The 8,365-nt window shown below is 42.7% G+C and overlaps 1 protein-coding gene across 2 annotated transcripts in view; it reads left to right on the top strand.

Moving 5' to 3' along the window:
- Positions 1–655: 655 nt before the first annotated feature.
- The window catches only part of FBXO10 (F-box protein 10), a 68,247-nt gene continuing 60,537 nt past the window's right edge, over positions 656–8,365 (top strand). The window contains exon 1 of one of the 2 annotated variants that reach the window (XM_017853560.1): positions 656–947. The gene's annotated coding sequence lies outside the window, so the exon portion shown is untranslated. Of the gene's footprint in view, positions 948–980; positions 1,267–8,365 lie in introns of those variants that run through there. The other variant, XM_017853562.1, reaches the window with a different exon arrangement.

Here is an 8,365-nt window from a genome sequence, read left to right as displayed (position 1 = left end):
TGGAGTGCAGTGGCATGATCATGGCTCACTGTTAACCTCGAACTCCTGGGCTCAAGCGATCTTTCCTCCAGCCTCGGCCTCCAAAAGTGCTGGGATTACAGGCATGATCCGCCACACCTGGCCCCTATTTATAAATTACAGTTCCTTCCGTACATTTTCTACAATTTTAAACACATATTGGTTTAAATGACACTTGATTACTGTCTACTTTCTCCACTACAGAATTAAGGAGAATAGGAACCATATCTGCTTTGTTCAGCTTTGTGCTGGTAATAGTAACGGCACCAGCAGCAACAAACATACAGCATTTACTTTATGGCAGGCATTATGCTAAGCGCCATACATACAACTAATTTAATATGTACTCCTAGTATATTGTCTGGAGGTAGCCAATGGTCAGGTTGTTCAATGAATGAACCTAGCCCCTACATGCTCACCTACAGGGAGCCTAGCACCCCTGGAAACTGCTCCTTATACTGTTAGATAACTGGTGCTCGCAGGAATCTTATTTACACCGTATTGGCCTTAGCATGTCTCCCTGCAGTTTCCACCCACTGGTTCTATTTCTGCCCCTTCTGGGGCCACGCAATACGAGCCTGAATCGCCCTTCCGCAAGCTCGCCTTTGCAGTACCCGAAGACCCACGCGCCCCCTCCTCGTCTCCATTCCTCCCACCTCCCGGTGCCCCTCCTGCAGATACAGCTTTTCTGCGCGGTGGTCGGGAAGTCCAGCCCCGGCTAGCCAGCTGCTCCCGGCATCCTTCGCCGCCTTGCGCGTCACATGACGGCGGCGGCCCCGCACGATCCCCAGGCAGCTGTCCGCCCCCGGGCGGGGCTGGCCGCACGCCGCAATCCTACCGGCTGCTGCGGCTCCGGGGCGGGTGGCGGTTGGCTTCCAGGGCACCGGCGGCCGCGGCCCGGACTCCGCGGTGGGTGAGCGCCCTGCGAGGTAAGCGGCCGGTGCGAAGAGGCTGCGGGCGAACTTGGGCGGTCGCGGGAGGGGACCCGGGGCGCTTCCCCGGGCGACCGACCCAGGAAACGCCGCTCGGTCCTGGCCGAGACGGAGCGTCTGGTCGGGCTTCGGGCATCAGGGGTCTGGCAGGACCGTGAGGGGTGCCCTCAGGCCGCCCGCGGCTCCGCGCTCTCCCGGCACCCGGAGGCTCAGGCACGCCGACGGAGAGCTGTGCCTTGGTTTCCCCTCCCGTAAAACTACCGGACGCGGAGGATGTATCTCAGAGGTGCCTCCAGCCCTGGGATTTTTCGAGTGTGTAAGTGAAGTCGAAGAAGAAACTGACTCTTGGGATGGGGAAGAACCTTCACCTAGGAACGCAGGGGCAAATATGGGGCTGGGCACCCACTGTGTATTTTATGCAAATCGCAAGCCTCTCGGAGACGGTTTCTTCATCTTTAAACAAAAAGTGATAACCCTTGTCCTGCCTCGCTCTTGGGACTGCAGTGAAGAACAGAGGGGAAAGTCATTTGAGGAGCCGGAACTCTGGAGTCAGCTGTGGGTTCAGATCCCAGTTCTGCCACTTATTGGCTTTGTGACCTTGAGCCAGATTGATTCCTCATCTGTTAAAAGGTGGTAATAAGCTCATAGGTTGCTGGGAGGATTAATTGTAAAGGGTTTAGCACACAGTGTCTGGCACAAAAGCCTCAGTAGATAATGCTGTTAGTATAAGGATTATTAGTAAGCTAGAGATTGCCCCACGTAAGGGTTTTTTTTTTGTTCTTTTTTTAGCAGAATAATCACTTGTTTCTATATTTTTAGTCCTGAAAACTGCCGTTTTGGTTTGTAAGATCTTCCCTTTTTCTCATTCTGGGCCCCCTTTGCCGTCTCTTTTACAATTGGCATATGAACCTGTTGTTCCTACCATATGAGTCAGGCTGGATGGGAACATCAATTTACTTGAGCAGATGGGTATCAGATTCCCTCTGAGGGGAGAGAAAAGTGCCAGGCATGTGTTGCCACCAAAAAAAAACCACAGTACAGTGATTGACTGTCAGAGCTGGAGGATGCCTGGGAAACTATCTAATCCAGCTGTCTCCTTTGCAAATGGAGAGACTGGACCCAGAAGGACGACAGGACTTTGATTTTGCTCAGGACCCAACAGAGTGTTGGCAATGGGTAGTGGAGAAGACGGACCTTTTACCAGGCGCCGTGCTTTCCCTCAGTTCTAATCTCATTCTGCGTTTATTCAGCAGCTATATGGAACCCCTACTGTGTCTTGTACACCTACTAGGATCTGGACATAGAGCTGTGAACAAGACACACATGGTCCCTGTCCTCAAGGGGCTTTTTCTAGAGCTAGCTGTGTTAGTTTGAGGTTATATAATGTTATATATATATATCCATCTCCCTGCCCGTTCTCATAACATTTTAAAATAACAATAAGCTGCAGCTCGCAGTGAGCTTACCTCATAGCAGCTGGCCTCCAGGGATAGGAGCACACAGAGAGACCTGAATTATTTCAGGATCCCTCACACCAGTTCCAGAGCCCTTGTTGGAGCCTGGTGAGATTTGTGAGACTGGAGAAAAAGCTGCTTTGTCAGGGCTTTTAAGAAAGGATTTCCTTCTGCCCTGGAGCACTTGGATTTCTTTGTCTTTCTGGTTTCAGGCCTCTTACTGTTTTTAGATTTCTGAAAAGAGCCGCCTTCACAGTAGTGCCTTCATTTTGGTTGCCGTGGTTATCAGGAGAATTGTATTTTTGTGATCGCACAAGTAGCTGTTAAGCAATAAATGGTCAAGCAGTCACCAGTTCACCATGAGTTTCCGTTCTCTGGTTTGTTTCAGTTGCAGCGCAGTTACACTATTCCTTCCTTCCCTCCCTCCTTTTTTCCTTCAATAAACTTGCATTGGTGGCAGTGCCAAGAGGAATGGGAGTGAGTAGAAATAGATAAAAACATACGTACACTTTGGCCTTAGGGACCTCAGATTCTTTGGCAGGGATAAAACTGAGGGCAGATTAGTGGGGGCTCTGATGATGTAGATAGGGAGTCGGCAAGAGCTCTCAGATGGGAGGGATGGTGTCCTGGGCAACCAAGAAGACATCACTTGCTTTTCACAGGATGATGTGAAATAAATTCCTTCTACCTGCTGCAGTCAGGAAATAGATGGAACAAGCATTTTGTTCTTTCAGTTTGCCTTAATGAATGAACCTATTCTTGAGTTACCTGTCATGGCTTTTGTTTGAAATGTCTGCTAGTGTCTCTCATTACCCTGTTTCTGTTAGTTTAGTGATTATTAGTTTCCCACTCGTCTAAAATGTTTAATATTGTATACATAAAGGAATGTATACAAAGAGACATTTGATTAAGATTTTGTCTATTTCAGTTTAGATGTTTAACATATATGTCTCATTTCACAAGTTGGTTTTAAATTCACTCTTGTATTTCCTTATTTTTTCTAAGTAGACTCCCAAGTCCTCTGTAATGTCCTTATTAGTGAGAATTCCAGTGTCTCCTTCTCCAAGCTCTCTGGGGCTTATACATTCCAAAGGGGTCAGTCTTACTGTCACTCTCCAGAGGAGAGAGAACTGCATTGTCTGAGGAGTCCACACACATTGTCATTCCTGACACTGCTATGTGGCATCACTGTTGAGCTGTCCTACACAGTCCACGAATGTGTGATCACTGCTGTCCAACGCCCTTATTGGACCAAATCTCTGCTAGCATGATTCCATGCTTGGTTTCCAAGGTTAGAGCTTGTTTTATTTATGCTTGCGTGCTCAGCCATTCTCCCCAAAGCACCTCACTCTGGGCTTTTTGTTGAGCTTTTCACCAGGCTGGGTTCCCCTGTTCTCCTGGAGAGTTCTCTTTTAGAGCATTTGGGGCCCTTCCTGCTAGCAGCCTTGGTCATGGTCATCTAGACCACCCAAGAGATGTCTCTGTTTTCAAACTTCTTATCAGAGTAGGCGGGCTCAATCCCTTCTCTTCCTAACCTTAACCCAAATCCCTTTGGCAAATTGGTTCCGCATACTCGCCCGGGTTCTGCCTACCAAGGATTCTCAGGAATTACAGCCTTCAACAAGGTATCTACCCCAGGAATTTGGGTGCCTACTCACCCAACTTTTCCATATGTAAAGAGGGGTCCTCAGGTCACCCTGAGCAACATAGATTTAGGCATTCTGGAAAATTTACTTGGCATGTACCCCGTTAGGGATTTTGCAGGCAGGGTTTTATTTTAAAAATAAAGGATTTTAGTTTTCTCAATTCTTCTAAGAAACAATAATCAGTATATTTATTTCATTTATTTGTTTTAAACTTTTTGAATATGAAATACAGCAAATATGCATTAAAAACCACAAATATATAGTTTAGCAAATAACTATAAAGGAAATACACATGTAATCACCAACATGTCAAGAACCAGAACATTGCCAATACTCAGTACCTGCTTCCAAATCATAATTTCCTCCCCCAGAAGAAATCATCTTGACTTTTGTGATAATCATTTTTTTTTTTTTTGCTTTTCTTTGTAGTTATATCACCTATGTATATATCCCTAAACAATATAGTTTAAGTTTTTTAACATCACACATATAGAATCATACTGTTTGCATTTTGTGTTTTGCTTCTTTTGCTCAATTTGTTTGTGAGATGCATCCATGTGGCAACCTCACTTATTTTCATTGCTAACAGTGTTTCATGGTATGACTGTGTCACAGTAGATGTATTCATCCTGTGGTTAATGGATACTTGAGTTGCTTATAGTTTCTGACTGCCAAGTACATCCTTAGAGATTTTCTGTTGTATTTGAACAAGTTTCTTTAGGTTATATATGTTAGAGTAGAATTGCTTTACTAGATAGTGTCAGACAGTTTACTTTCCCACCAGGAGTATATGAGAGTTCCAGTTGCTTCATATCATGGCAAATAGTTGGTTTTATTGGTTTTAATGTTTTAACTATTTTCATGTCTGTATCATGATATTTCTTGTGGTTTTAACTTGCTCTCATTGCTTAATCTTGAGGTTGAGCACTTTTTTCTTTTCTTTCCTTTTCTTTTTTTGGAAACAGGGTCTTGCTTTGTCACCCAGGCTAGAGTGCAGTGGCATAATCATGGCTTACTGTAACCTCTACCTCCTAGGCTCAAGAGATCTCTCCCACGTCAGCCCCCTGAGCAGCTGGGACAGCTGGATAATTATTTTAATTTTTTTTTGTAGAGACCAGGTCTTGCCATGTTTCCCAGGCTGGTCTCAAACTCCTGGAGTCAAACTGGTCTTCCACATCAGCCTCCCCAAGTGCTGAGATTATAGGTGTGAGCTATGCCCAGCCCTTGAGCAGTTTTTTGTTGGTTAATTGGATTGCCTGTTTTGTAAACTGTCTATTGTCTCCTGCCATTTTTTAATTTTTTTAATTGATTTTTCAATAAGGAAATATATAAAGGAAATATATTTCCCTTATTTTTTTTTCAATAAAGGAAATATATATCCTTTATATATTTTGGTTAGTGGCCCCCTGTCAGTTGTACATTTTAAAAGTATTTTCTTATACTGTATGGCTCTCTTTTCACCCTTGAAATGGTGATATCTTAGATCCCATTCTGTAGAAGCAGGGCATTATTAAAATAGGGATTCTTGTTCAAGTGAGACTGTGGGAGAAGCGCTCAGGAGGAGGAGTATGAGGAAAGCTGGATTGGGGGAGGAGAGGCACAGCCTGGTGAGGGGGCAGTTGCAGTTCTCTGGAGAAAGGGACATCTGTGAGTTGTTCTCAGCTGATACCACATCTGAGTGACAGGTGTGCTAGCCAGTAAAGAGGATCTGGGTGGAACCAGTAGTATTCTCCACAGTCCACTTCTTGCACCATACAGATAGGCTTGCTTCTTATATTAAGTTCACTCTATCCAGGTACAGCTTCTCCAGGATTCTGATTAATCACAAATCCTGGGAAAACTTATAAGAGGAAGTTAAGTGAGACAAATTACAACCCTTGCTGCTGCAGTTGGTCCAGAAATCTAACAAATGCCCATATCATCCTCTTCCACCATCCATTTTAGTTTCCCCTCCTTTGAGCCTTGAATGTATGCTAGAACTTGGTGATAAAGCCACCTGGGCTTGGAGGTGTGAAGTGTGTTTTCTTTGCAATCTTATTTTTGACCACAGATTCAATGTCTTTAATGGTTCCAGGGTGATTTTGTTTTTGTATTTCTTAACTAAGTAATATTTTCCTTGGAGTTTATCCCTTCGTATTTATTTACATAAAGTTGTTTATATTTTCTTTTCTTTTTTTTTTGAGACGGAGTCCCGCCCTGTCGCCAAGCTGGAGTGCAGTGGCGCGATCTCAGCTCACTGCAACCTCCGCCTCCAGGGTTCAAGCAATTCTCCTGCCTCAGCCTCCCGAGTAGCTGGGATTATAGGCATGCACCACCACACCCAGCTAATTTTTTGTATTTTTAGTAGAGACGGGGTTTCACCACATTGGCCTGGATGGTCTCGATCTCTTGACCTCGTGATTTGCCCACCTCGGCCTCCCAAAGTGCTGGGATTACGGGTGTGGGCCACTGCACCCGGCCATTTATAATATTTTCTTATCCTTTGGTGTACAACATCTATAGGGATATCCCCTCTTCCGTTCTGATTTCATTTTAATGCTTTTTTTTTTCCTTCTTCTTTGGTTTTAGTAGAGGTTCTTTTCAGAGAGCCTGCTTTGATCATCAGTGATAGTCTTCATAATAAATTTGTTTTCTGTTTCCTAAGTTCTGCTCTGTTCTTTATTTTTCTCTTCTATTTTCCTTGGATTTATTTTGTTCTTTTTCTGACTTCTTGAAATTGATGTTTAGTTTCATTAATTTTTATCCTTTTGATTCTTTCTATTTAAGGTTATACATTTTTTTCCAAATTCTGTTTCAGCAGGAGTTCACAAGTTTTGATATGTGGTATCTTTATTTATTTCTTTTCTTCTTTTTTTCTGAGACTTTCACTTGTTGCCCAGGCTGGAGTGCAGTGGCACAATCTCGGCTCACTACAACCTCCGCCTCCTGGGTTCAAGTGATTCCTCTGCCTCCTCAGCCTCCCAAGTAGCTGGAATTACAGGCATGCGCCACCACGCCCAGCTAAGGTTTTTGTATTTTAATAGAGACAGGGTTTTACCATGTTGCTCAGGCTGGTCTTGAACTCCTGACCTCAGGTGATCCACCCACCTTGGCCTCCCAAAGTCCTGGGATTACAGGCATGAGCCTTCTTAGTTGTTTATTTCTAAAAATATTCTAATTTCCATTGTAATTCTTTCTTTAACCAATAAGTATGATATTCGAGAAATGTGTTTTGTAATTTCCAAACATACAAACATTTTCTAATTATCCTTTATTAATCAACTGTGGTCAGTGAGCTTGTTCTGTTTTTGTTTGTTTTTGAGACAGCCTCACTGTCTCCGACATGGGAGTACAGTGATGTGATCATAGCTAACTGCAGCCTTGAACTCCTGGCTCAAGCAGTCCTCCTGCCTCAGCCTCCCCAAGTAGCTGGGAGGACTACAGGTGTGAGCCACTGTGCTCGATGCTGTATAATTTTAATCCTTTGAAATGTCTTGATACTTCTGTTAGGGCTGTGTTTATGGTCAGTTTTTATAAATGTTCCGTGTGTATTTGAAGGTAATGTGTATTCTACAGTTACCGGATTCAATGTCCAATGAACTGCCATTAGATCAAGTTTATTAATGGTGTTCAAATCTTCTTTATCCTTACTGAGTGATTTTTTTTTTCCTATGTATTATAGAGAGATGTGTTCAAATGTCCAACTATAATTATGAATTTGTCTACTTCATCTTTTAATTTTTTTTTTTTTTTTTTTTTTTTTTTTTTTGCTTTATATCTGTAAGGCCATATTATCAGGTACATACAAACATAAAGTTGTTTTATCTTCTTGGTGAATTAATTTACTTTTTATCATTATGAAGCTGCCTTTTTTGTTTCTAATACTTTTTTTTTTGCCTTATACTTTATCTGATAGTATAGCTATGCCATCTTTTTAAAAATCTGCACAAGGTATATTTTTTCCATTAGTTTAGTCTTTTCTGTAACTGTGTTTTAGGTAAGTCTCTTATGAATAGCATATAATTGGGTTTTGGTTTTTTAAACCCTGGGAAAACTTAAAAGGAAGTTTTTGGGTTTTGGTTTTTTAAACCTTGGGAAAACTTATAAAGGAAAACCCTGACTTTGTCTTTTAGTTAGAACATTTAGTCCATTTTCATTAATAGCACCATTGATGTATTTTTGTTTAGGTCTGCCTTATTTTATGCTTTCAATCTGTTTGTCCTGACAGTTCTCCATTTCATTATAGCTGTCTTCCCTTATTTGGGGCTATTTTTCATCATTCACCTTTTTTTTTCTACTGATGTGGATGTGATACACGTTTTCTTAATGGTTATGC

The sequence above is a fragment of the Rhinopithecus bieti genome, unplaced genomic scaffold, assembly GCF_001698545.2.
Source record: "Rhinopithecus bieti isolate Rb0 unplaced genomic scaffold, ASM169854v2 scaffold_36417, whole genome shotgun sequence".
Classification (NCBI taxonomy): Eukaryota; Metazoa; Chordata; class Mammalia; order Primates; family Cercopithecidae; genus Rhinopithecus; species Rhinopithecus bieti.
Note: the sequence above shows the minus strand (reverse complement) of the source record. Positions and strands in the feature narration are given on the sequence as shown.